At 46.8% G+C, this 25,942-nt stretch overlaps 1 pseudogene; it reads left to right on the top strand.

The window, feature by feature from the left end:
* Positions 1-5,972: 5,972 nt before the first annotated feature.
* LOC130039569 (NUT family member 2G-like) lies at positions 5,973-15,781 on the top strand (annotated as a pseudogene).
* The last annotated feature ends 10,161 nt before the right edge of the window (positions 15,782-25,942 follow it).

Below are 25,942 nucleotides of genomic sequence, written 5' to 3'. Positions count from 1 at the left end.
CCTGTCACTCATCATCCTCATTTAGGAGGACTTGAAATGTTATTGACTGAAGTAGTGATGGTTTCCAATGAGAAAAATTCTCTCTTGCTTTCACATGACTCAAACTTTGCACACAGCCTTAATATTTTAACCATCTTAGACATCCATAAACTCCTTTGGTGTTGAACCCACTTGGGAGCTAGATGGCAGTGGGTGCTGGTCTCCTGGTGTATTTAGGGCTCATTCAAGCCCGGAATGGGTGGAAGGGAACACAACAATCTATCTGGGGTCTCCACCTATAGAGTTGGAGTGCAAATAACCCAGAGCACTATCAACACAGCAGAGCCAGAGAATGAGAAATCAAATTCAAAGCAATGAAGGAAAAATATACACGCATACATATTTGTTACATATATATATAGCATTCAATGCATCACAATCTTTTCAAGTGCACATGGTTACATTTGCTAGGACTGATCATTTGTTAGACTACAAAAATTTTCTTAGCAATATCAAGAAGATCTAAAACATGCCAAATAACCAATGTGAACACAATAACAAGAAAGTAGAAATTAATCATAAAGAAAACTTAGAACTACATATATGCATGGAAATAAAACAACTCTGAACAGCCAATGGTACAAGAAAGAAAGTTAACTGGAAATTAGAGGAGAAAAAATGAGACAAATGAAAATGGAAACACAACTTTCTAAAACAAGTGACATGCTGCAGAGTTAAGAGAAATTTCACAGCATTGAAGGCCTGCGTTATCCCCTGATGTAGGATAACATTCTTTTGTCCTTCCTCAGGTAGCTTAGGTTTGTCAGGTCACACCCATCTAAGGACACTGAACTTGTATTGTAAGCAATGTCCTTTCTGTGTGGACACAGGAAGACAGTTAATATTATGCTTTTTAACTTGGGAGTTGATTGACTCCAAATAATATTTACTCCTGGGCATCTGATTTCTTGACTTAGTTGCCCTTAGTTCCTAGCACCCCAAGAGCAGGGTCCCGATGAGGGATTGAATGGACCTAGGGCAAGCGGTGAGCTACCCTGGCACCGAAATGGGCCAGGCCAAAGCGCCACGATACTCAACTATAAGTTGAGGGCATGATCATGGACAAATGCTGTCATGATCCAAAAGTAAGTAACGACGAGACTAGGACCCTGCTGGAGCTAGGAAGATTAACCTGGCCTGAGGACTGCAGAATGTATAGTGAGATGTTCTCAGGAAGAACCAAACTAAGTTTATATCTCTTACTGTGCTCATACAGAATGACATTGCTAGAAATAGTAGAAATAGATTTATTACAACTATTTAAGTAGATTACTAACTGAGGGAAGAACACACCCTTGTTGGGATCCCACCCTTGAGCAGATCTCCTAGTAATCTGGAGTAATCTCTTTAGATGAGATTTTATCCTCAATCTCCTGGACCAGTGGTCTTACCTCTCTTTGTTGATTTGTCAGTATTCAACCCACCTTTATGTCACCGGCTTACGTGATTGCTATATAAACTAAGACCATAAACTCAGAGAGGAGAGTCAGAGCAAGAGGGGCTCAAGCTTGAGAGAAAGAACAGCCATCCTGATCCAGGCACACACAGGACTCAAGAGCACTGAACGAAGGCAGTGAGAAAGGGCCATCCAGTGAGCCCGTGAACACACAACTTTCAGCGTGATAAGATTTTACACCCTGGCAGCCAAAATCCTCCAGAACTCAACTGCTGCCATGTTCACAGCCATTCTTCACATGTTCAGGCCGAGGCTCACCTATGAGTGAACGTATTCCTGGACCATGCGGCTGCGTCTCATACCTGACCCCACCCATCTTCAAAGAGTGGCACACCACATTTGATGGGGTTTAAAGGAGAAGGCAACCAATCCTATGCCTCCTGTTCATTGATATCGACTGGCTCCAGCAGGCCCAATAACGACTCCATTTTGAGACTTGTTGTTACTGTGTTTGGCATATTAAAACGTCACGGGTAATTTGCCAGGGTTTTCAGTGCCGGCGAGATACTCTGGGTAGCTTGCCGGGCTCCCTGAGAGGGACGGAGGAATTGAACCCAGGTTGGCCTTGTCGGCCACATGCAAGGCAAACGCCCTACCACTGTGCTATCACTCCAGCCCAATATATATGCACACAAGGTTCAACCTTTTACAATATGCTCATAATCTCTTATAGAAGGGCTTAGTGGGTCCTGCGTGAAATGCAACAATCTTCACACACTTTTCTCTAAGGAAACATTTTCGAGCATTTTCATCATTTTATTCAGAACAAACAATACAAAAGAAATCATGTTGGTTCTGCTTTGGGGCAGGGGTTGGGGTTTGGGGTGAAAACATCTGAAATATGGTAGTGGGAAGGTGTAATGATATTGGGATTGGTGATCAAATATTAAATGTAATCAAATATCGCCTTACAAGCGGCCAACATGGCCGACCCGAGTTCGATTCCTCCGCCCCTCTCAGAGAGCCCGGCAAGCTACCGAGAGTATTTGATATGCCAGACACAGTATCAACAAAGTCTCCAATGGAGACGTTACTGGGCCCGCTCAAGCATTGTGAACTACTTTATAAAAATAAAATTTAAAAAAAGAAATAAGAAAATTCTCAAATGAAAGGGAAAATTAGTCAAGCCACCAATTGATTCTGGTATAGTAAATAAAATTGACAAAAAAATAAGTAGCCTACAATGCTACAACTTGAAAAGTAAACATTTAAACCAACATTAAAATACAAAGAAGAACACAGCTACTGTGAACAATGGTACACCAACAAATCTAAACAAGATTGACTCAGGATAAAAATACATAAAATAAAACCAGAAATAAACAAATGGGCCTACATCTGAAAGCTTATGCATGGCAAAAAAAAATCAGACTTCTTAAAAATCCAAATCAGACTTTCTTAAAATTGAAACGCTTCCTACGAAATGGGAGAAAACATTTGCAAACCATGCTTTTGGTAAAGGCTTAAATATTACATATACATAAAGCGTTATAAAGCTCAACCAGAAAAACTCAATAATTACATAAAATTGGAGATGAGCATCCATTTTCCCAAAATGGCTAAGTAAAACCAGCAGACATCTGAAAAGATATTACTAGTCACTTGTTATCTGAGAAATGCAAAGCAAAAATTAAAAAGCAATGAATTTCAAGTCACAGGAGTCAGAAAGATATATATATCTTAGCTAAATATATATCTAAAAATAACTGATATATATACATATATGTGTGTGAGTGTATATATATACATATATATGTGTGTGTGTGTGTGTGTATATATATATATATATATATCTGGAAACAACCAGTACTGAGAAGGGGTGGTGTAAAAGGGGTGCTATTTCATTCACAGTCTGTGGGAACAACATTTGGCTGAACCTCTGTGGAAAAGTTTGGAAACTTCTCTAAAAGCAAGAATCACTCTATCACAGTCATCCTGTTGTTCAACAATTTACTTGATGAGCTCAATGAAGTCAGGTGCCAGCAATGTCTCCATTCATCCAAGCCCTGAGATTTTAGCAGCCTTTCCTCACTTGTCTTTCCCAATGATTGGAGGTTCTTTCAGGGTCAGGGAAATAAGACTCATTATTTTAATAATTTTGGCATATAGAATACACCATGAGTAGTTTGCCAGGCTGTCTAGTATGGGGAGAATACTCTCGGTAGATTGCTGGACTGTCTGAGATATATATACATATATATATATATATTTCCTCTATGATTTGTTACCTATTGTCTGAAACTATATATAAATATATATTTTTATATATAAATATATATATATTTCCTCTATGATTTGTTACCTACTGTCTGAAACCCATCATATTGGTGCTGTAATTATGGAAAATGGGTAGGGATCTGGCCAGGAATATGTTCACTCAGATGTGAGGCTCGGCCCAAGCGTGTGGAAAGCGGCCTGGAGTTGGGTAGTGGAGCAAGAATATAGGTTCCAAAAGACCTAGTGATTTCACATTTGCATGTTACCACCAAAACCCCTTAATAGAAAAGTCAAAATGATATATGCACTCCTATATTCACTGCAGTGCTAAGTACAATACTCAGAAAAACCCCAAATGGACACATAAACGGATAAAGTTGTAGTATAAACACAAACAACAGAACCCTACTCAGCTACAAGAAAAGGTAAAATCTTGCAGACTCCTGCAATTTGGATGGATGGAGGGCATCCTGACGAGCAAAATAATTCAGAGCAAGGACAAATACTGTATGATCTCAGCGTGCTATTTAAACAAAAGAAGGTAATTTAAAAATCCTGAATGAAGAGAAAGTCTTGACTTTTGATTACACTAAGAAATCCTCAGTCAAGGAAGAAGCAGACTGAAGGTGATCTGAGGACAATGGTGGGGAAAGGCACCCACGTCGAGAGTTACTGATGACAACATATATGACCTTAGTTGTGCCATGCACGTATAACATGCTGAAAACCACATGCCATGACCACTACATATGTGCCTAACTTTGCAAACACACCAACACTGGACCTTCACTCCTCAGGTACACAAAGCAACTTAAACTCCCGAAGTTGCTCATGGGGAAAATGAAGGACACCCCTCATTCTGTGTCCTTGGGAAAGAATTCATAAGAGCTTCCATGACTGGCTACTCCCAGGACAGAGTGGAAACACTCAGTGAGCTGCTGCCTTGTCTGCCCAGTACACCGTCTTCCTTCCCTCTGGGATTTCTCAACATTCTTTCCAATTGCATTTGCCCTTTCTCCAGCAGATATTTATCATCCTAACAAATTCTTTGTGGGATGAAGGAAACTGAATTAGTGTTGCCATAATACCAGAACCACCACCACCACAGGTCCCTCATATTTAATGGGTCACCATGTTCAGCTTGCTCTGCTGGGCCCAAAATTTCACTGGCTGCTTACTGAAGTAAACAACCTGAAATGCGTGTTTCTGCCATTTGGCCATCCTACTGGTTTCTTGGAACTGGTTATCACGATGCTTCAACTCAAACAGATCTGGGATGGCAGCATTACACCCATGTACTTGTGAGTTGACAATGGCTGGAACACTTCTACCTGTTCTCTGTAAATGAAGTGTCTGTGTCCAAAAGTACTACAGATAATGAACACACATTTTAAATATTTTAAGGCAATAAAATGTACAAAAATAAAGTTTCACTGTCAATTTTGTAAGCTAAACTGAGCCTTTACCTATCTTTGTTGATATTTGCTTTGTTCTTGCATCTCCTGCTAACCTGGCTATCAATTGCACAACAATTGGACGTCATATTATGATTGATGCATTATTTTAAGTCATGAAAACTGTTTCATTTATTAACGAGGGTATAGTGATGGAAACTAATTGCTGGTTCCTAAAACGTTTTGGGAAACAAAGGAAAAGCTTTTCTATGTATTCATTTTCTATTTGTGTTAGAGATTTTCCCCATTTACGACTGACCTGACTTTCTTCAAGTTCAAGGGCTAATGTTTTCAATAAGAAAAAACTTCGTTTGCTTTTGTATCATACAAAAAAGGTCCACAAAGTAGTAGGGTTAGTTTGCTTCTGCTGTTTTATTGCTGTTGTGTTTTGGCATTCTTTTGTTTTGGTTTTAAGCTACACTGGCTGTGCTCAGTAATTGCTCTGCACTCAGGAATTACTCTGGCAGTACTCAGGGTACCATCTGGGATTACGGGGATGGAAGCCATGTTGGTCATATGCAAGGCAATGGCCCTGCCCACTGCACTATCGCTCCGACCCCAAGTAGCAGTTTGAATGGTCCCAGGATTCCTTTACCTCCCTCGCGCTCAGCATCCGGATCCGGAAAGGACATGGCGCAGGTGTGCGATGGTGCCCACAGCCTGGGGGAGACGCGCCCCTGCAGACAGCTGGACAGGGCCACACACCTCTCTGTTGAATCTGATAGAGGCATGGGTGCAAATATCCCAAAGGGGAATCATTACACCCATAGCTTGTGGGACGTTGGCAGCTGCAGACCCCGCGCGAGATGCAGGTGCGCGTGCGTGTCCGTTACCTCTAACTGCTTAGAACTGACCCAGGACAGCCCCAGTGCGCGCGCACCTACGGGCCGTGGTGGGTGCAAACTTAAGCAAGTCACGCACGCACAAGAGCCTCCAGAATTATAGGTGGCTTTTCAGGACACAGCAAGGAAGCAAACATAAAGTCTTGCCTGAAGCCTGAGGACAAAGTTCAAGCTCAAAATCCATCTCATGAGAAATCCCTGGCTGAAAATCAAGTATAGCTTCTTCATGACCGAATTGGAAGTTTCAAGAAATTTCTCGAGTCCTCGTTCCCTGTGTCCAACATTGTTTGGGGAAGGATGTTCTTGATTTTGATAGAATTCTTATGACCTGGATACCGCTGTTGAACCAATGTACAGTGACAGAGCAGCTGCTGGGAAGCGTCCGGAGATTGGTGTCTGCAAAGGCAGCTTGCCACGCTGCTTAGGATGGAATGATCTGACGGCTACTGGCTGAGCAGGTCATTCCCTCCATAGAGGCCAAACAGTGCAATGAATGTTGTATATAAATGCATATTCCCAAATCCTTTCAGACTGAGATTTTGGGGAGATCTTATAAATCGTTCCAAAACTAGACTGAAAAATTATTTTCTTATAAACACTGAAGGAAAGAGTGTAGAGGAAATTTGAATCAGGTTTTCCCAACCACGGATGAAAATATGCAGAAGGTAACTTTGTTGCTGATCTGAACATTGAAGTCAGTTGCACTTCCATTCTGCTCCACTTCCTAATTCAGACCTCCCTATTCCATTCACCACTGAATTGCCAGACACTGTAAGGATTTAGTTAGGGTCTGCAGATTTTCATGCTGTGGGGATGGAGTCTCCTGAAAAAGAGAGAAGCCGTTTGACGAATATAAAAAAATCACTACACATGCCAGCTGGTAGAACATACATGTGCTTTTAACCAGAGTGGAAACCAATAATGAGTTGATAAAAATGAGATTCTTTGGGGTTTCAGTACATAGTACATATCTAGAATTATGTTAGCAACAGGAAACTACTTTGGTGTGGGAGAGAATTGTACTGACCAGAGAAAGTAGAAGGGAACACCCAACACTGCATTAAACACACATCATTGACTTTTGTCAAAGCTTAGATTTGAAACATTAAAGATATTCCTCGATCCAACGTTTTATTTAGGAGGCAAATCATCCATAAAATATATTGCAAATGCAAAGAAAGTAAGTTTGAGTTTGGTAGCTGTTCCAACTTGAGGTTTCGTGGCTATTCTAGGAAGGATAAGAGCTTCCAGGAGAACAAAACTTTGAAAAAGCTAGTCAAACATGTTAGACAAATCTACATTACTTTCAGTCCTAGGGGCTGGACCCTAAGAAGAATCAGCAAAACAAACAAACAAAAAAGCAAAACCCACAGCATTTGCTGAGGAAAACTCCGTTCAAATTGTGACCTACAGGGGTTCACAGGTCACTAATGACTGAATTTTCCAAAGAAAGAGTAGACTCTGTTGAAGGAGGTCATCAGGGAGAGAGGAAGGAGAAAGATTTGAGGGGCACACAACTAGACTGGTGGATAAAGTATTGAGATACAGCGAAGACTATGCCAACCTGTGTGCTGAGAATCGGGAAACTGTCTAAATTGCTGGAAGAGGCCATGTGAGCTGTGCTGCCACGGACAAGTTTGAAGGAAAGTTCTTGTTCTGATCCTCCAGTGAGATCCCTTCATGGAATGTTGCCCCAGCCAGGCCCTCCTGGCCCTCCCCCTGCACCATCTCCCTCTGACTCCCCCTCCCTCCTGTCCGCAGTGTCTCCTGTGCTGCTCCCAGAGATGACCATGAATCTTGGGGTCTTCGGCTCTGCTTTCAGGGTCTCGCCCTTTCTCAATCCAGGGCTCCCCCAGCCACCACCCTGGGAGCCCATCCAGATGCCCCCTCTGGTGACCTCGGCCATTGCTCCTGGCAACCCTCTGGTGCTATCACCTTTCCCCATGATGCCCGTGGTGGCAGGAGCTGCTGGCCATGGACCCCATGTCCCTGGACCTTGCAAGGTCATCATCTAGGTCAGCCCTGAGGCAGGGCTTGTGGAGTCAGCCCAGAACCAGCCTGTCATCCTGACACAGGCTCCACTCAACTGTGGGGCCGCAGAGGCTCCATCTGCCATGGCCGGTCATCCTGCACCCCTCTACTTGGTATCGTCTGTGCTGGAGACCGTTATTCCAACTCCAACTACTATTGTCACCCAGGCTGGAACGAGAGACCATCCTCCTCAGGCTCCACTGCCAGTGGCCCAGGTGGCTCCCATCATGCTCCCATGCAGCGGTGGACCACTGTCCCAGTGGGTTTGTGGGTAGAGTGGTCTGGCCACCACCCGAAACCAGGCATTGCCAAAAACCTCCAGCAGTCCCAATAGCGTCTATGAGAACTTCCGGCGCTGGCAGAGCTTCAAGGCCCTGACCCGGCAGTACATTCCTCAGACTCCGGACACTGAGGCCCTTTCCTGCTTCCTCATGTGAGTCCCTCAGGTGTTCTAGAACTAATGGTAGCTTCCCAGAAGGTACTGGTGTGACCCCCAGCGTAGGGTCCATGGGAGAGAATGTCCTCAGGAATGCCATCCCAGGGTTCTGGCTCAAAAGCCTGTAGTGACCAGCCATGCCTTAAAGCCTCAGCTCAGTCCCCTATCAGGGTTGGTCCTGACCTATGGAATGAAGGACAGACATTCTGTTCCTAAGACCAGACACAGCACAGATGCACCAAGGTTCAGACAGGCATGACTGCTCGGCCTTGGTGTCTCATGACTTATCCCCAGAGCTGAGGCTTGACACTAGAATAGCCACCGGTCTGGGGTGTAGGAGGCGAGTCAACTCTGGGAGGGGAGGGGAGACCAGGCCGTCATCGGGGGTCAAGGAATGGGTGTGGGGCAGCGGGGGCTCCCACCAGACGCAGACCCTGACCAAGCCTGTCCTTGCAGCCCGGTGCTGCGCACCTTGGCCTGCCTGAAGCCCACCATGGGCCTGGAGGAAGGCCTGCGCCGTGCCCTGCGGGAATGGCATGGCACGAGCAACTTTGACCGCATAATCTACTACGACGTGGCTGCCAAGTGAGTCAGTTCTGGGCAGTGAGTGGGAGTTGGGGCTGGCTGCGGGCCGGGGCTTCAGGGGCTACTCCCAGATGGCCAGGGGGGCCCTGGTATCCCCGGAAGGCCCGTCCCCTGCAGAAACTTGTCCTACCCGGGGCTGGGACAATTCTGCCCACCATGCTCTGGGGCTCCTGACCACAGTCTAAGGGTCACAGTCCCTTATTTTCTATGACCCTCAAAGGGCTGATATGGGGAATCACTGGAGGTGCTGGGGTTTGTGCCCATCCATTCTCCATCCTCCTGAGGGCTTTTCCATGAGCATCCCCTGTCCTGCCTCATCCCACGTGCTCCAAGCCAACCCGACTCAGTGGGGCCTGTACTCCCCACACCAGGTTCATGGAGTTTGAGGCTGAGGAAGAAACGGAGGCACAGAAGCTGCAGTCGAAGAATGGAGTGCAGGGCAAGCCACCCCCTGCCCCACCCAGGCCTGAGCCTCAGGGTGCTACAGGTCAACCACTAGGCCAGCAGCCAGATACAGACCCTGTTCCCCAGCTAATGGTCACAGGCCTGGGAAGGCCCTAGGGTTCCTGCCCTTCCAGGGAGCCTTCGCTCTCCCATGTACCCCTAGGCCTATGCTCAGCGGCTCCCTGTCCCTGGCTTTCTCCCTCTTCCTGCACACCCCATGCTGCCTGAGGGTGTCGGACTCACTTTTGAAGTGGGGTTGGAGACCCTGGGGACACTGTGGGCCTCTCCTCCCATTGAGGTTATCCTCATCCCTCACGCAGTCACGGGATTATAGTACAACAGATGTAGGCACTCACCTGACCCAGCCCACAGGTACCCATCCGCAACTCTGTGCTCAGTGCTATGTGCCTGAGGGCATGAACCTGGGTTCCCTCACATCCCTCTCTTCTTCCTTCCTCCTCAGCCTGTGTCCCTAAGAAGGCTGTAACCCGAGCTCCGGCAGCCCAACCCAAGACACACAAACCACAGCGGGCCCCAAAGACCAAGGCCCCCAAGGAGATCCCCCCTGAGGCCGTGCAGGAGTACATGGACATCATGGACGAGCTGCTGAAGGCCCCCGACACAGTCAGGAGGGCACCCCTCGGGCGATGGGCAGTGGGCAGGAAGGAGCAGCAGGAGGAGGCCAGAACCTGCCCTAAGCCGTGACTCCTGAGCTACGTGGACGAGCTGTGCTCCAGGAGGCCTTTGTCACCAAGGTGGGGGACTGGGCTCTGCTGTGGGGTGGGGAGAGCGCAGGACTGCTTCTGTCCAGGGCTTGGTAGTGACGTGTGCTCTTTGCTTTGAGACCACCTGTGCTTGCATTTTTCTACTTGTGTTTGTGTGCATATGTGCACGTGTGTCTCTCTGTACAAACATTGGCCCTTGTTTGTGAATTTCTGGGTTTGGCCGATGTGTGAACATCTCTGTGTGTCTCCATCTGTGTGTAATGTGTGAGCTCTGTGCAGAAACGTAAGAGGATACATGTACATGTTCCTAGAGGTCGAAGAGTGTGTGTCTTTGTGTCATGTGTGTATATGCATCCATGTGTATTTGCATGTGCTTCTCTGTGAGAGTAGGTGAATAGTCCATGTGCCTTTGTGAGTGCGGATTGTCTGGGCCTGTGTGTGTGAGAGTGTGAGCGCTCCCGGCTTGTGTCTGTGTGAGAATTTGTGCAGCCGTCCAAGCCCCTGCACTGTGCTGGGAACGGGTGTGTTTGCTTCCTCATTCCCATTGGTCCTTATGAGGACCCTCACTTCCACTTCCCCCTTCCAGGTCGAGGCGGTCATTCATCCAAGCTTCCTAGAGCACCTGCTCTCCCCAGAATCCCAGCTGGATCTCCTGGCCCTGGTTGAGGAGTTGGAGGAGGAGGAAGGTCTCACCCACAGACAGGTGAGGCAGATGCGTCTCTGGGGTCCATGCAGGGACCAGGGGAAAAAATGTGAGGGTTTCCTGCAAGGCAGTGGGCAGCTACCAAGGGCAAGGTCCTTAATCTTTCCTTGTCTGTCCCGTCTCGACTTCTGGAACTGAGCATGGTGTCCTGAAACCTGCAGTTTTCTTTATCACTGATAGTTCAGGATCTATATTGCCTTTGGTGCTCTGTTACTTTCTGCCTATTTGGAGAGAGTTCAAAATCACAGGTAGTTCCTGTCAGGAATGGGTTTCTTTTTTTTAAATAATAATTTAAATAATTAATAATTATTTAAATAATTTTTTAAATTTTATTTTCATAAAGTTATTCACAATAATGGATTACATTCAATATTTCAATCCCACCACCATTACACCATCCCAACACCATTATTTCTAAGCTTACCACCACCACCACTCAAGCGTGCCTAAGAGACTGATACTTTATTTTGTATAGCTTATTATGAATAGCATGAGAAGTCACATGGCCACAAAAGTGGCTGCACGCCCTGGAATTCTAAAATATTAAATAATTAGTGTCCGAAGAAATCTCTGCAGCTGCTGCTGGATTCTGAGATTCATTTTTGAGTCTCTGGATCATGACCATTACTGAGCTTAAATGGCACAAGGAGAAAGGCAGTTCATGGGCGTGATATAGAGGCTAGGAGAAGGGAAGGAGCAGCTGTCCCTGATCCCTTGAGGACTAGAGTCAGCAGTCACTGGACTCACATACCTGGGTTTTCCATTGGGCTCTGGATTCATCAGGGGCAGGTGGAGGGACAACACCTGCCCCTGTCTGGGGCACCCCAGTGAAATCGGCCTGCTGCAAGATCAGGAGACATCCCTTCAGCAAGCTTCCTGGTTCCGAGATTCATTTCTTGTTGGGAATGTTTTAGGGGAACCTTGAGGCTCCTCCACAGCACCAGTAGCTTCTGGTGTGAAGTGGCTCAACATGCCTGATGATGCATTTGGTCCCCAGAAGCAAGAACAGTTCCTGGGCACCACACCAGTTTTGTTCTACTCTCTCTAAAACTGTGATCAGTGTGGTAGAAATGAAGTATGTCCAGACTCTATGGCACAGCTGAAACAAGGTGGTCAGACCTTTCTACTGTTCCTGCATGCTCCTTTATGGGCACACAAAGTCCAGCATCCAGACTTCAGAGCAGATCAGCTGCCCTGCAGGGGACCCAGATACAGCAGCGGGGCCTGTGCTGATTCCCATAGACTAGACCATAAACTCCAGGTTGTTCCTATTGGCGAGCTCCTTGACACCTGGCCCCACCCCAGCAAGCGCTGGGAGTTTAAACAACACTGACCTGTCTGGAGAAAGCTCTGCTCTCCACTGGGGAGCACTGAGGAAGCCCTGCAGTCACAGTCAGGGAGCTGAGGGGTCCCTGGGCTCTTCCTCCTCCATGGAGCAGACACTAGAGGGGCAGCCAAGCTGTGGAGCTGGGTTGGATGGAGGAGACTCTGGGATGGTGGTGCTGATAAAGGACCTGAAAAGTTGGATCAAGCATCTGGAAAGCCCCGGGGACCTGGCTTTTACCTGTTAGAGCAGGGATGGCAGCTTGCTGAGACCAGCTCTTCATTCCTCTGAAGTGGGACAGGAGTGAGGGTGGAAAAGGGTCTATCTGGGGTTTGGGAGGTATTAACACAGTCTGCTCCCAAGAAAATGCACATCACAAAATCCCTGGAGAGGGGACCATGTTTTATGTGACCAGGATAAAGATTGAGGGGTGCATTTTCATGGGATAGGTGGAAAACAAAGGTCTCATTATCAGGCCTTGAGGATCCTGGAGCCCCAGAAGAGTCTCGCTGTTCGTGTCAAGTTCTTGGGATTGGGTTGTGTCAGACTAAAGCCATCCCAGAGCACATACAGGCACACCTGTGGCCGTGCCTGGAAAACACTTGCAGGTGTTCCTTGCATTGTTGGTGCTTCGACAGGCTTTGGTGCCCTCTTTGCCCAGGTCCTGTTCTCTCTGTATGTGTTGTCTCCAAAAGGGGCCACCTGGGATAGGCTCCGGAAACGGCAGCAGTCTCTGCACTGGCCAAAGGGCCATGTTCCAAACCCCACAGTTGGAACAGCTCTGGTGAGGGTCCAAACTGCACATCCAGTTGTGGGCTAGGTAAGGGCTCAGGCACTGGATCATGGAAGGGAAAACAAAACCCGCACCAGAGCTAGGTGAGAAGAGTTTCTGCAAACCTGTGTAGGCAGGTTCAAGCTGTGCAGGGGCTAGGGACTTACATGAGGAGATAGTCCACAACTCAGGGCCAGAGGGCTCAGGACAGGGATAGCACAGGGGCAGGTCCAAAGTCAAGTAGGGCTCAGGAGAGAGCTGAGTCCAGTGGGGAGGATGGGATTAGAGAGGTCATATTTTAGGGGTCAGAGGTCAGAGGGGTGCAGCCAGGGCTGAAGCCACTCTGGCCATGGGCATGGAGACTGGAAGCCCCTGGCAGGAAGTCCCAGCCCCGCAGCCCTCGGCTCAGCAGGTGCTTGGGGCACCCGGGGCTCAGGTGAGCAGATGGGCTGTGGGCGGGGAACAGCCTGGCTGGACTGGCCCATCAGTCTCCTCTTTTTTCCTCTCTGTGTTCCCCAGTCTTCGAGCGGGCAGCCGGCCACGGCGTCCATACAGTTGGTGCACCCGGAACACCCTGTCCAGGTCACATGGCCCACTGCCCCTCCCGGAGACAGTGGGGAGGTGGAGGCAGGACACTAGTACAGCCCCGCACACAAAGCTAGTGTCTGGGCCGGGAGTGGGGGTGAGGGGTGCTGAGGGCATGGGTTTTTCCGGGATGCAGTTGTGACCAGCTGTGGCCACCACATCCCTTCCACGGCTTCCTACGGAGCTTGCTCACTGTGTGCTCTGCAGTCCACGTTCCTGTTGCCCAGGAAGCAGACAGGGATATCAGACACCAAGCTGCCCTCTCACTCTGGGACTGGTTGACCCCTGCTTCTGCTTTCCCACTGAGAAGTGGTCAAGGGTCTACTGGAGAGGAAATGGGGACCTCCTGTTTACCACATGGCATCGGGATGGTCATCACAGTGTGCGGGAAGCCCAGGGGGTATGGATGATCTCTGGTGGCCACGAGGCTGTGGAAGGCCAGTGGCCATGGCAGGCCAGCCTGCAGTACCAGAGCATTCATCCCTGTGGAGCTGTGCTCATTCATTCCCACTGGGTGTTCTCTACCGCCCCCTGCTTTACAAAGTGAGTTGTTTCTCAGGTCCTAGAGCCAGGCTGGCAGTGGGAGAGGGTTAAAATATTAGAGCCCCTGCATCTTCAAGGCTGTGTGCTGGGACAATCTGTGTCCTTCTAGTCCAAGTCTTTCTGCCTGTGACCTGTCCTCTCCTGTATTGTCCTCTCTCCTCACCTGATTTTGCTCATCTTCTTATCCTCATCCCTGTGCCTTATCCTGACACAGGTCTGCCCCGAGACGGCAGTGTTCATCCTGCCTCCCAGGTGCAATGCCATCTGGCTCTGTGTCACCTCACACCACGGTTTCTCTCAATGTCCCTGCAATCCTGGTTGTCAGAGTGAGGCTGGAACCTGGGATGTAGTGGCAGATGCTGGTATTCTGTACGTTTCTGGCCTGGGGTCTCTGCTCACCACATGTCTATTGGTCAGCTACATGGACACTAGATATGGAGTCCCTGACCTTGAAGAAGAACAGAGCTGCTCTCTGTTCTGGGTCTGGTTGGGTGTTCCCAGTGGTTTGGGGGGGCAGTAACCAGGAGCTGGATCTTTGGTACGTACAGAGGCCCACAAGCACCTGCTCTGTGCTGTGTACCACTGGAGACCCACTGTGGATAAGGTTGGCTTGACCCACCTCACTGTGTCTCCATTTAGTCAGAGAAGAAGTTCCCCCTGTGGGTGAGCAGGGCTGACACTATTGGAGTGGAGAACTCAGATGGGCAGGCTCCAGTGGGCATGGGTCAGTTTGTGGATGCGAGAGTTTGGTCATCAGCTGTGTGGGAAGGAATTTCCAGGTGAGTGAGTGGGAAGGTGGAATGTTTCGTCTCTCATGGTCAGAACACAGGACATCCTGCACGCATGGTCTCCTTTGACCAATGATTTTGTGCAGTTTCAGAACAGGTGAGTACCAAGAAGGAGTGAAAGAAAGGAGTGGTGCGAGAGCAGTTTGGTCATAAGGCGGGTCAAGAGCCAAGATGGAGCCAGGGCGCTCTGCATGTGCCCAAGGAAGGTCAGGATTGTCCAGCTCCATGGGACCTGCAGCCCTCCGTGATCCTTTCCAATAGTGGGTGTGTGCTGACTTGTGATTAAAACCGCCCTGATTGCTAGAGAGAAGGTCTGACAGAAAGGGTGGGTTCTGTGCGGTGGTTCAGACAAGGCAGTGCTGGGGGTCAGATGATGGTGAAGAGGCACAAGCTGCCATATGCAGAAGATGATGACTGTTACCTTCCCTCCTGCAGGAAGTCTCATGCCCCTGAGGATTACTGGGTGTTTGGGGGAAGTACCCAGCTCTACCAGGACACCCAATAGGCCAGGAGGGTGGCTGTGAGCTGCATTATCATACATCCAGACTTTAAGAAGCTCCACCGTTTTGCAGCGGTGTTACAACTGCAACAACCTGTGAACTTCAGCTCCTATATCATCCCTGTCTACTTTCCAACCCCTGGCATGGAGCTTCCCCTTGGCACATCTTGTTGGATAACTGGTTGGCGAAAGCTCATTGAGGACTGCGAGTGGCTATGGTGTGGGTGTGGGTGGGAGACGGGGAATGGGATTCTAGCTCATCAAAATCTCTAGTTAGCGTGGAGGCCTATGGACCTTGTGCCTCTGTGCCTTATTTCCAGAGAACTGGACTCTTCTAGCTTCTCTTGTGAAAAAATGTGTCCTTCTGAAAGCTTCAAAGTAACTCAAGTCAAAGACACTGAAATTCTGGGGTCGTTTGCTTTTTGGAGTCAGGAATCTGGATCTCAAAGTTTCTCTGTCTTGGGTGTAAAAATTTAACTACTAAGTGAATTGATGTAGGGTTTCTCAAAAATGCTGTTTAGGTGGCCTGAGAACTCCTCTCAGTGAAGTATGGCTCACCTGCTCAGTTTGAGGATACAGTGTTGTTAGGTCCTGCAGTGACAGGGTTAACCATGCCACCCCAGTGCTGCTGGGGAAACCTCTAGGCCACATCTGGTTGTGCTCAAGGGCCTGTAGGTCTTTATCTTGATGCTTAGGGAACATGTCATGACAGAGATATAACTGGCAACGATTTTGTGAGAAGCATGTATTTCACACTTCTGTTCTCTTCTAACCTCTTGGTTCTAATATTTCAATTTGATGTAGATCAGACATGACTTTGTCAACTCAATTTGTCTGAGTGTTTCTCTTTCTACTTTGAAATACCTTGATTTTTCCATGGCCATAGAAGGAACATGTAAAAGAAAGAAAAACGCTCTTGGAGAACCCTGGGGAAGAATGATCATGGCCTAAAATTATCTCAGCTCCATCACCTAAGTTTTGTTTTTCTCCTAACCTGTGTCTCCTATCTACCTCTTGGATTTGTTAAGTGAATGGAGTAATAGGGTGAATACAGGGCAAAACTTTGTGGATGTTTTCAGTAAAATGAGTATAAACATTGAGTATAAACATGAACTTGTTCAGAGAAGTGTGTTTATACTTTAGTGAAATGTTGATGGCATAATGATTAGGGAAAAGAAAATATTTATTTTCCTTTAATTTTTTTTATTTTTATAAAGTTGTTCACAATAATTTATTACATTTAGTATTCCAACACTTGAGTCTCCTGCTCCCGTGTCTGACCGTCCTCACCGGGGCCCCTTGGAGGGTGGCGGATTGAGATTTTCTCTCCACCCTGAGCAGAGTCCCAACAGCTGAAGACCTCCGGGACCCATCCAAATCCATGCTGAGACCACTCTCCACACGCTTGGATGAGGAACCGGCAGAGAAACCCAGGTATGCGGGACCCGGGGCTGAGATCTCCAAGCCTGCTCAGTTCGGGACTGGGCTTCCTACACCCAGCTCCCCCACCTTCCAGTAGCTAGACAGTTGACAGCCACCAACTGCCATGTAACCCCATCAATGGCCAGGATCCAGAGACTCTCAAACCAAGCTCCCAGCTGCACGACCTCTTATTCTCTAGTTCTCACTCTCAGAGAACCTGGCAGGCTACTGAGAATATCATACCTGCCTATATGCCTGACTAGGAACACATGTAAAAGTGATTAGAGGCTGCCCCCAAAGCTTCCACCCTCTTGGAGAGCCCGGCAAGCTACTGAGAGTATCCTGCCACATGGCAGAGCCTGACAAGCTAATCGTGGTGTACTCAATATGTCAAAAACAGTAACAATGAATTGTCCTCATTCCCCTGATCTGGAAAGAGTCCCCAATATGTCATCGGGCTACACTAGCACGTGACAGGGACAAATGGAGATGTTACTGGGTCCACTCGAGCGAATCGATGAACAAAGGGGTGATAGTGATAGTGATTCCAACACCAATCCCACCACCATACACCTTCCCACTACCATTATTTTGAATTTTCCCAACTTCCTTCCTTCCTTCCTTCCTTCCTTCCTTCCTTCCTTCCTTCTTTTCCTCCTTCCTTCCTTCCTTCCTCCCTTCCTTCCTCCCTTCCTTCCTGTCTTTCTGTCTTTTTCTCTTACTTTCTTACTTTTTTTGGTTTTTGCTTTTTGGGTCGCACCCAGCAATTCTCAGGGGGCTGTTCCTGGCTCTGCACTCAGGAATTATTCCTGGCGATGCCCGGGGACCATATGGGATGCTGGGAATCCTACGTGGGTTGGCCACATGGAAGATAAACGCCTTACCTGCTGTGCTATTGCTCCAGCCCCCCAACTGCCTTTATTTCTAAGGTCATTATTTGGTACACTGTTTCTCTTCAAAGGTGCTACAGGCATTTCAGAGAGACCATATCTTCTGGAAATGGGGTACAGCAGCATTCCATATTCTTGCCTGACTCAGTGTCAGGAACACTTCCTTCCTCATAACCAGCCCCCAACTATACATGCACATGCACACATAAACACACACAAACACACACGCACAGACACACTCATACAAGCTTATACTGTGTTTGTCTTGAGGTCCAGGAGCAGACTTATCATTAGTCACCCTATAGAATTTCAGACAATCATCTTCTGACTTTTATGGGCTTAGATGTGACCAGTGCTCCCATGCCAGTTCGCCTCCACAAACATCCTTCTGCCCATTACTTCCTCTCCCCTTCTCCTTTCTCTCTAGAAGCTTCCTTGTTTTCACTGGGTCTACAAGTTAGTGTTGTCATTCCTTGGTGATTGCTTGCTTTAATAAATCATCTCGTACATCTGAGCAAAATTTGTTGTCTTTGGATAACTAATTAGTAGTGGTACTTTTGAATCATATAGAATTTCCGTAAATTTTTTTAAGGACTGCATATCATTATCCCTAGCAACTACACTAATTTCATTCCCACTAACAGAGCCCTTTTATCCACATCCTTGCCAACACTCATTTCTTCTTGAACCATTTTCCCAACTATGAGCCATTTCCCTAATTATAAGTAATTTTGACTTTTTTAATGTGTCTGTGCGCCATCTTTGAGGAAGTGTCTGTTTATGTATTTTGAATAATTTTTATTGTGTTGTTTTTTCCTTTTTTTGTTTTATGAGTTAATATATTCTGGATATTAATCCTTCCTTTTGAAAGATGATCAAATAGCTTTTGCCTGTTACTCAGTTGCGTTTGTTTGTTTGCTTCCATGGTGGTTTCCTTTTCTTTGTAAATGCATTTTAATTTTATGTTGTCCCAATCCGTTGGATAACAATGGGTTGTCCTTGCAGTTCCTGCAGGGAGCTTAGGTTTATTGAGTTGCTCCCACAACAGTGCCCCTGAAGCACACCCAATTCCATCAAGCACTAATAATCCTATATTATTTTCCTATTTCCTTTATGTCATTTGCATAGCTTATTTAGCATTGTCCTTTTTGTATAGACAAAGAAAGACAGTTGATGTTATGCTTTGTAACATGGAAGTTAATTCGCTCCAAAATAATATTTACTCCTGGGCATCCATATTTACTTGACTTAAGCCTCAGTTTCCCTTAGTTCCTAGCTCTCCAAAAGCAGGGTCCTGACGAAGGGACTGAATAGGCCCAGGGTAAGCTGAAAACTATCCTGGCATCGGAAAGGGACAAGCTAAGTGTATGAAGTATAATAAGTTAAGACCATCATCATGGAACAGACTCTGTCATGACCCAAGAAGAAGTTACTGAATAAGGACCCTGCTGAGGTTAGGATCAACTAGCCTGGCCTGAGGACTGTGGTTTGGAATATATAGCAAGATGTCCCAGAAAGAGCCAACCTTTAAGCTTAATATAGTTCTTACTGTGTTCATACAAAAATGACTAGAAATTGTATAAGAAGTTACTATGATTGTTCAAATGGATTACTTACTAGCTGAGGAAAGGAGAAAGCAATACACCCTAGATGCAATCCCGCCCTTGTACGGATCTCCTAGTAATCTGGAGTGCTCCTAGTTATCTGGAGTGCTGAACCCTCAGATGAGATTTTGTCCTTGAGTTAATCTCCTAGAACTTCCCCTGAATGACTAGCTTTATCTCTGTTTGTTGTTCTGATATTGTTCAACCCCACCTATGTGTACCCCCACCCTTCATGATTTCTATATTACTATACTGTAAGGGGAAAGAGGGGACTAGGAGGATGACAAGGAATATAAGAACAATGCCTGGAAGTAGAGGACTTTGAGATCTATGACAAGACTAGGATGACGGAACTATGATGACTGGGACTACGAGCAAAAGTACAACGATGGTTGTGCAGTAAGGAGAGAGATCAGACTACATTGGGGAGGAGAGAGAAACTGGCTACTGACAAGTTTGGGGTCCAGTTCTCCTGTTCCCTCAATCCTTTGTCCATCTCTTGCTGTTATCTAGCCTGAAAGGTGGCTCTCGGCCACCAAACACTTGAGTCCCATATGTGTGCCCACTCCTTTATTTGGAAACTCACACTATTCATGTATTCTTGATTGCTTTTCCCTCCCCATTGGACATGTGTCTGAATGTATCCCTAATGTTGAAATCCCAGAACATACCCCCTAAATTTTCTTCTGTGTGTTTTATGATGTTATAGACAACATCTCTCTGTATGTGTTTCTCTGTGTTTGGGCCACACCAAGAGGTGTTCAGGGAAACTTCTGACTCTGGGGGTGAGGGTGTCACTCCTTCAGCATTAAGGGGACCTGCAGTGTCGGATAGTGACATTTACTCCTGCATGCAGAACATATGCTCAGCTCTTTGACCGAACAATCTCTCTGACCCAAGATCCTTATGAACAGGCAATATCTCCAGACAGTTCTCCCAGCCCCATGCTGTATATGATTTAGTGTCCACACAACTTTATGAAGGTTTGCTGTAAGACTTCAATGCATCATGGTCTGAAAAGTTAGTGGATACAATTTTATCTTCCTGATTCTATTGAGGTATGTTTTGGGACCCAGCACATAGTCTATCTTGAAAAATGTTCCATGTGCACATTTGCAGAAAAGTATGTGTATTCATATTTTGGGGGATGGAAAGGCCTGTATACATTTATCTATCTTCCTGATTCTATTGAGGTATGTTTTGGGACCCAGCACATAGTCTATCTTGAAAAATGTTCCATGTTCACATTTGCAGAGAAGTATGTGTATTCACATTTTGGGGGGATGGAAAGGCCTGTATACATCTATTAGATCTCTCTTTTCCATTTCTTCCTTCAAAGCCATTCTTCAAAGCCATTCTTCTTCCAAAGACATTCTTCCATGACTTCCTTCTAAGTTTTAATTTTGTTGATCTATCCAGAGGTGATAAGATGGTGTTGAATTCTCTAACTAGTATTGTTTTGCTACCAATATCCTCCTCAAAGTTTCTTAGAATTTGTTTTAAGTGTTTTGGTGGTCCCTCATTGGGTGCGTATATGTTTAGGAGTGTGATTTTCTTCCTGCTGTACATATCCCTTGATTATTTAAAAAATGTCCTTTGTTGGCCCCTATAATCTTTTTCAGCCTAAAATCTTTGTTGTTGGATATTAGTATGGCCACCGTGGCTTCTTTGAGGGATTTGTTTGCTTGAAGGATTGTTTTCTATCTTTTGACTTTGAGTCTGTGTTTGCTCTGGCTGTTCAGATATGTTTCCTGTAGGTAGCAGAATGATTGGTTCAGGTTTTTAATTCATTTTGTCACTCTGTGTCTCTTAATTGACATTGAGAGAGATTATTGTATGGGGTTTTGTGCCATCTTTCTGTAGAGGTGTGTTGTGCTTGTAGGGATTTGTCTTGTCTTACAGTAGCCCCTTTAGTCCTTTTAAGATTGGTTTTGAGTCTACGAAGTTCCTGAGTTGTTGTTTATTCAAGAAATAGTGCATCATTCCTTTGAGTTTGTCATTTTCCTCCTTTCCTAAGAAGCTTGAATTTTCACATCAGCTAAATATATTCCCCCCTATAATTTCATCTCCCTACTGAGTTTTCTTCACATTACTTATTAGGTCTAGCTATAAATTAATTCTCTTTATTTCACTTACCGTTTTATCACTGAACTAAAAATATTCTCCTGAATTTTTGTTGTCTAAAGGTATTAATGCGATGGCAGATGGGTACTGGAAGCCAGGTGGGAGGGTAACAGGAAAGATGGTGGGTCTGTCATTGGATGGTGGAACGGGAAGATATATTGGCTGATCGGGGATTTCTATGAGAATGATGGGAGAATGGATGAATAGATGGACAAAGGTGAATGGATAATCAAGGGATAGGAGGGTGTGTGAGTGAATGTACACGAGGAGAGAGAGGCCAACGGAAGGGTGACTGCTGATCTGGAAGAATGGGAGAAAACTGACTCTTGGAGAATGAATGGATCCTGAAAGGGGATATCTGCTGGTGAGTGGTTCTGCCCTGTGTGTTGAATGCGTTGGTGGGGGAATTTGCCTTTTTGTGTGTGTAATAAGAGGGTTGAATATTTATTTATGGGAGAGAGATAGACAAAGTAAGATAATTTAGGAGGCATAGGGAAATAGGAGGAGGCTTTTCTTGCTGGTGGGTAGGGGACTGAGGCAGTGCTTGAGGCTCAGCTGGGCTGAAAAACCTTGTTCTTTGGGAGTGCTAGAGAGTGGCAGAGTGAGGTGGGGAGTAACTGAAATGCCGAAAACCTCCTCTGTCCTTTGAGAGCCGGAGACTGGTAGTGAGTTGGAGGTTACAAGGACTCCTGGTGGGATTTTTAGGGAAAAGTATGATTGGCACATTCCCACTCTCCAAGATTAGCCCAGCTCTCAGGCACCAGGGAAGGTGTGACAGCTCACTTCAAATTAGGTGACTAACATAGTGGAAATTCATTATGTTTTTTGGGTCACACCCAGCGATGCACTGGGGATACTCTTGGCTAATGCACTCAGGAATTACTCCTGGCAGTGTTCAGGGGACCATATGGTATGTGGGAATCGAACCCGGATTGGCCACATGCAAGGCAAAAGCCCTACCTGCTGTACTATCGCTCCAGCCCCTGGAAGAGCATTATGATGTTGCTGGAAGTGAAAGTCTGAAATTGAGGTGCAGCCTCTGGTTCCTTTGGATGGTGTATGGCACATGATCGCTTTGGCTATTCCAGCTTCCAGATGCTGCCCCCATTGCTGGCCCTGTACCCCTTCTGGCACACTCAGGGAACATATCTGAGTCTTCCTCTCACCACATCTGTTCTCTCACCTAAATCCCCTGTCTCCTTCCAGTCGAAGGACCCTTTGATGATACAGGACCCACTGACATGATCCAGGAACATCTCAAATTTCCCGGTCCTCACTTCCATGATGGAGTCCCTTTGCCATGATAAGTATGTGTCCCTTGTTGCAGGGATGGGGATGCTTACATTGTCACATTGTTTGCACCATGTTATTCAGGTTCTGTGCTCCGTCAAGACTGACACCCAAGGAGAGTAGACACAAGGGCCAGGAATGATTGCTCCACAGTTGGAAACCTGCCATGTGAGTTGGGGGAGAAGGCAGTTGGAATAGAGGAGGGATCAGTAGGTCAATGATGGTTGGAGAGGTCGACCAGGATGCTGAAAGTAGATAAAGGACCGAATGCGATAGCCTCTCAGTATTTATATTTTAAACCATAATGCCCAGAACTAGAGAGAGAGACTGGGGGAAATATTTTGCCAAAGAGGCAGGGGGAGGCTGGGCTCGGGGAATAATGGGGACATTGGTAGTGGAAAATGTGCACTGCTGGAGGGATGGGTGTTCAATTATTGTATGACTGAAACTCAAATATAAAAGTTTTGTAACTGTATCTCATGGTGATTCCATTTAGAAAAGAGGCACATCCACTTCCTCCTCTCCCTTTCATCTGGAGAGCTTGCTGCCTCTTCTTGAGAACACAGAGCAGTGGGATGGCAGCCACTGATGTTCATGTCCTCATCTCCGCTCCCCTCACCCCTGCATCTTCATCTCTCCAAGCCCCTACAGTGCCACATTGTTGTGGTCTGATTTGGGTGCACAAAGGCTCTCCACCTCAGTCTTCACAACACTCTTTCCTTGCCAAGAGCAGATCCGCAGGTACAGTGTCTGGTCTGCTGCCGCCTTCCCTCTGTCTAACTTTTTTGGGTCTCCTCCTCCTCACCCGTTGTTTCTTCGATCCCCACACCCAGTTGTGTCTCCATTGTGCCCCCATCCCCCTGTGGTCGGTTCCTCGACAGCTGTAATCTTGCCACTGATGAACTTTACGTAGGTGTGCATAGATCTATCCCTCATATGTGACATATAAAGAGACATAATAAGGAAATAATAAATGCCAGGCACTATAAAAACTAAGAACTAACCTACAGAGTGGAGTTTCCTTGGTTGAAGGGGAAGAGAATATGGGGGAGAGGAACTGGCTGGGGGGAGGGGACTGGAGTCAAGGCTGGGGTGGGCAGTGGACCCTCTGGTGCTGGTGTGGTGGAGGGACACTGTGTCCATGGACCGCTACCACTGTAGCAGTGGGCAGTGCTGAAAGGAGGTAAAGGGATATGTATGATACCCTTTCAGTAACAGTATTGCAAACCACACTGCCTACAAGGGAAATGAGAGGGGGTGGGGTAGACAGATAGACAGACAGACAGACAGACAGACAGACAGGCGCTCTGCTCTGGTGTGTAGGACACTGTGTCCATTTTCCCTTATCACTGTAGCAGTGGACAGTGAGCAGTGGGCAGTGTGTGCTCTGGTGCTGGTGTGTAGGACTCTGTGTCTATGGGCCCCTATCACTATAGCAGAGGGCAGTGGATACTCTGGTGCTGGTGTGCTAGAGGGACACTTTGTCCATGGAAACCTATCGCAATAGCATTAGAAATCATGGTACCAAATCTTTTAGAAATATAAAGAATCACTCATGGTGCCCCAGATCTCCTGGACATCCCATGGGGGAGTGTCCCCAACTTCAAGAGAGACGCTGGAACCAGCCCAGTGGTCGCACATGCGTTCTGAGGGGCGCAAAGGCCATGTGCTGCCAGACACACGCCCAGTCCAGCACCACTGCCAGGGGGTGTCCTGTCCTCTTGCAGGCCCAGCAGCCAACATAGCCTTCCTGGGGAACATAGACGAGGTGCCCCGGGCCTCTGCCCAGGTGCAGCACCCCAGAGGGGCAGTCCTGTATGGGGCAGCAGACAGGCACCTTCTGAGGCAATAAGGCCCCAGGAGGCTCCATATGTCTCCCAGGGTTTAGCAGCAGTGTAGGTAAACTCACAGGCTTGGTCCCCGGCACAGTGTACGTTCACTGGAGCAGTCAAGAGTAACTCCTCAGTACAGAGCCATGAGGAGCCCAAGCACTTCTGGGCGTGACTCAACTGCCCCCAAATTGTTTTAATATTTCTGCTATGGGGGTATATGTTATTCACTTGCATCTCCACTAATGTGTCCAAACACCTCCGCCACTGATTTTTGTCCTGTCTCGTCTGTCCCTTCCCTCTTTGCAATGTAATTTTATATAAATTTAAATTCACTATTTTAAGAAACACATTTTATGCTTAACTTTTCATAAATAGTAGCACTATAGCACTGTCCTCCCGTTGTTCATTGATTTGCTCGAGTGGGCACCAGTAATGTCTCATAACAAATTGTGAGGCTAGTTGTTACTGTTTTTGGCATATTGAACACATCACGGGTAGCTTTCCAGGCTTTGCCGTGAGGGCGAGATACTCTCGGTAGCTTGTTGGGCTCTCCTAGAGGGGCAGAGGAATCAAACCTGGGTCGGCCACATGCAAGGCAAACACCCTACCCGCTGTGCTATCGCTCCAGCCCTCAATAATAGTAATAAGTGCAAATAATTAAAATGTTTAACACTGAAGAGTTGTTTTCCTACTGTTTCTCAATTATTAGAGTTGTAAGTAGTTTTGAAAAACTATGTAGTAGTCTGGTCTGGAGTGATAGCACAGCGGTAGGGCATTTGCCTTGCACGCAGTCAACATGGCCGACCCGAGTTCGATTCCTGTGCCCCTCTCCGAGAGCCTGGCAAGCTACCGAGAGCATCTCGCCCGCGCTCAGAGCCTGGCAAGCTACCCGTGATGTACTGTACTGATATGCCAAACACAGTAACAACAAAGTCTCCAATGGAGACATTACTGGGCCCGCTTGAGCAAATTGATGAAGAACGGGAGGACAGTGATACAGTGATGTAGTAGTCTAATTCCCTGATAATCTATAAGATCCTGAGTTTCAAATATCTTGTCACTGAAAATAAAGAATGGCTTTCAGACACCCGTTCTACAGGTACCAGGACTATCATGATTAGGATCACGATCAGCCTGTTGCTCAACGATTGCCTCGAGCAGGCACCAGTAATGTCTCCTTCTTTCTAGCCCTGAGATTTTAAAAGAGCCATATTCAATGCTCTTTCAGGGTTAGGAGAATGAGACCTATCATTGTTACTGGGATTTGGCATATTGAGTATGACACGGGAAGTTTGCCAGACTCTGCCTTGCGAGCAGGACACCCTCAGTAGCCTGCC

Source organism: Sorex fumeus, unplaced genomic scaffold (assembly GCF_029834395.1).
Source record: "Sorex fumeus unplaced genomic scaffold, SorFum_2.1 ptg000088l, whole genome shotgun sequence".
NCBI lineage: Eukaryota > Metazoa > Chordata > Mammalia > Eulipotyphla > Soricidae > Sorex > Sorex fumeus.
The sequence above is the reverse complement of the archived record's forward strand: the minus strand, read 5'-3'. Positions and strand labels throughout refer to the sequence as shown.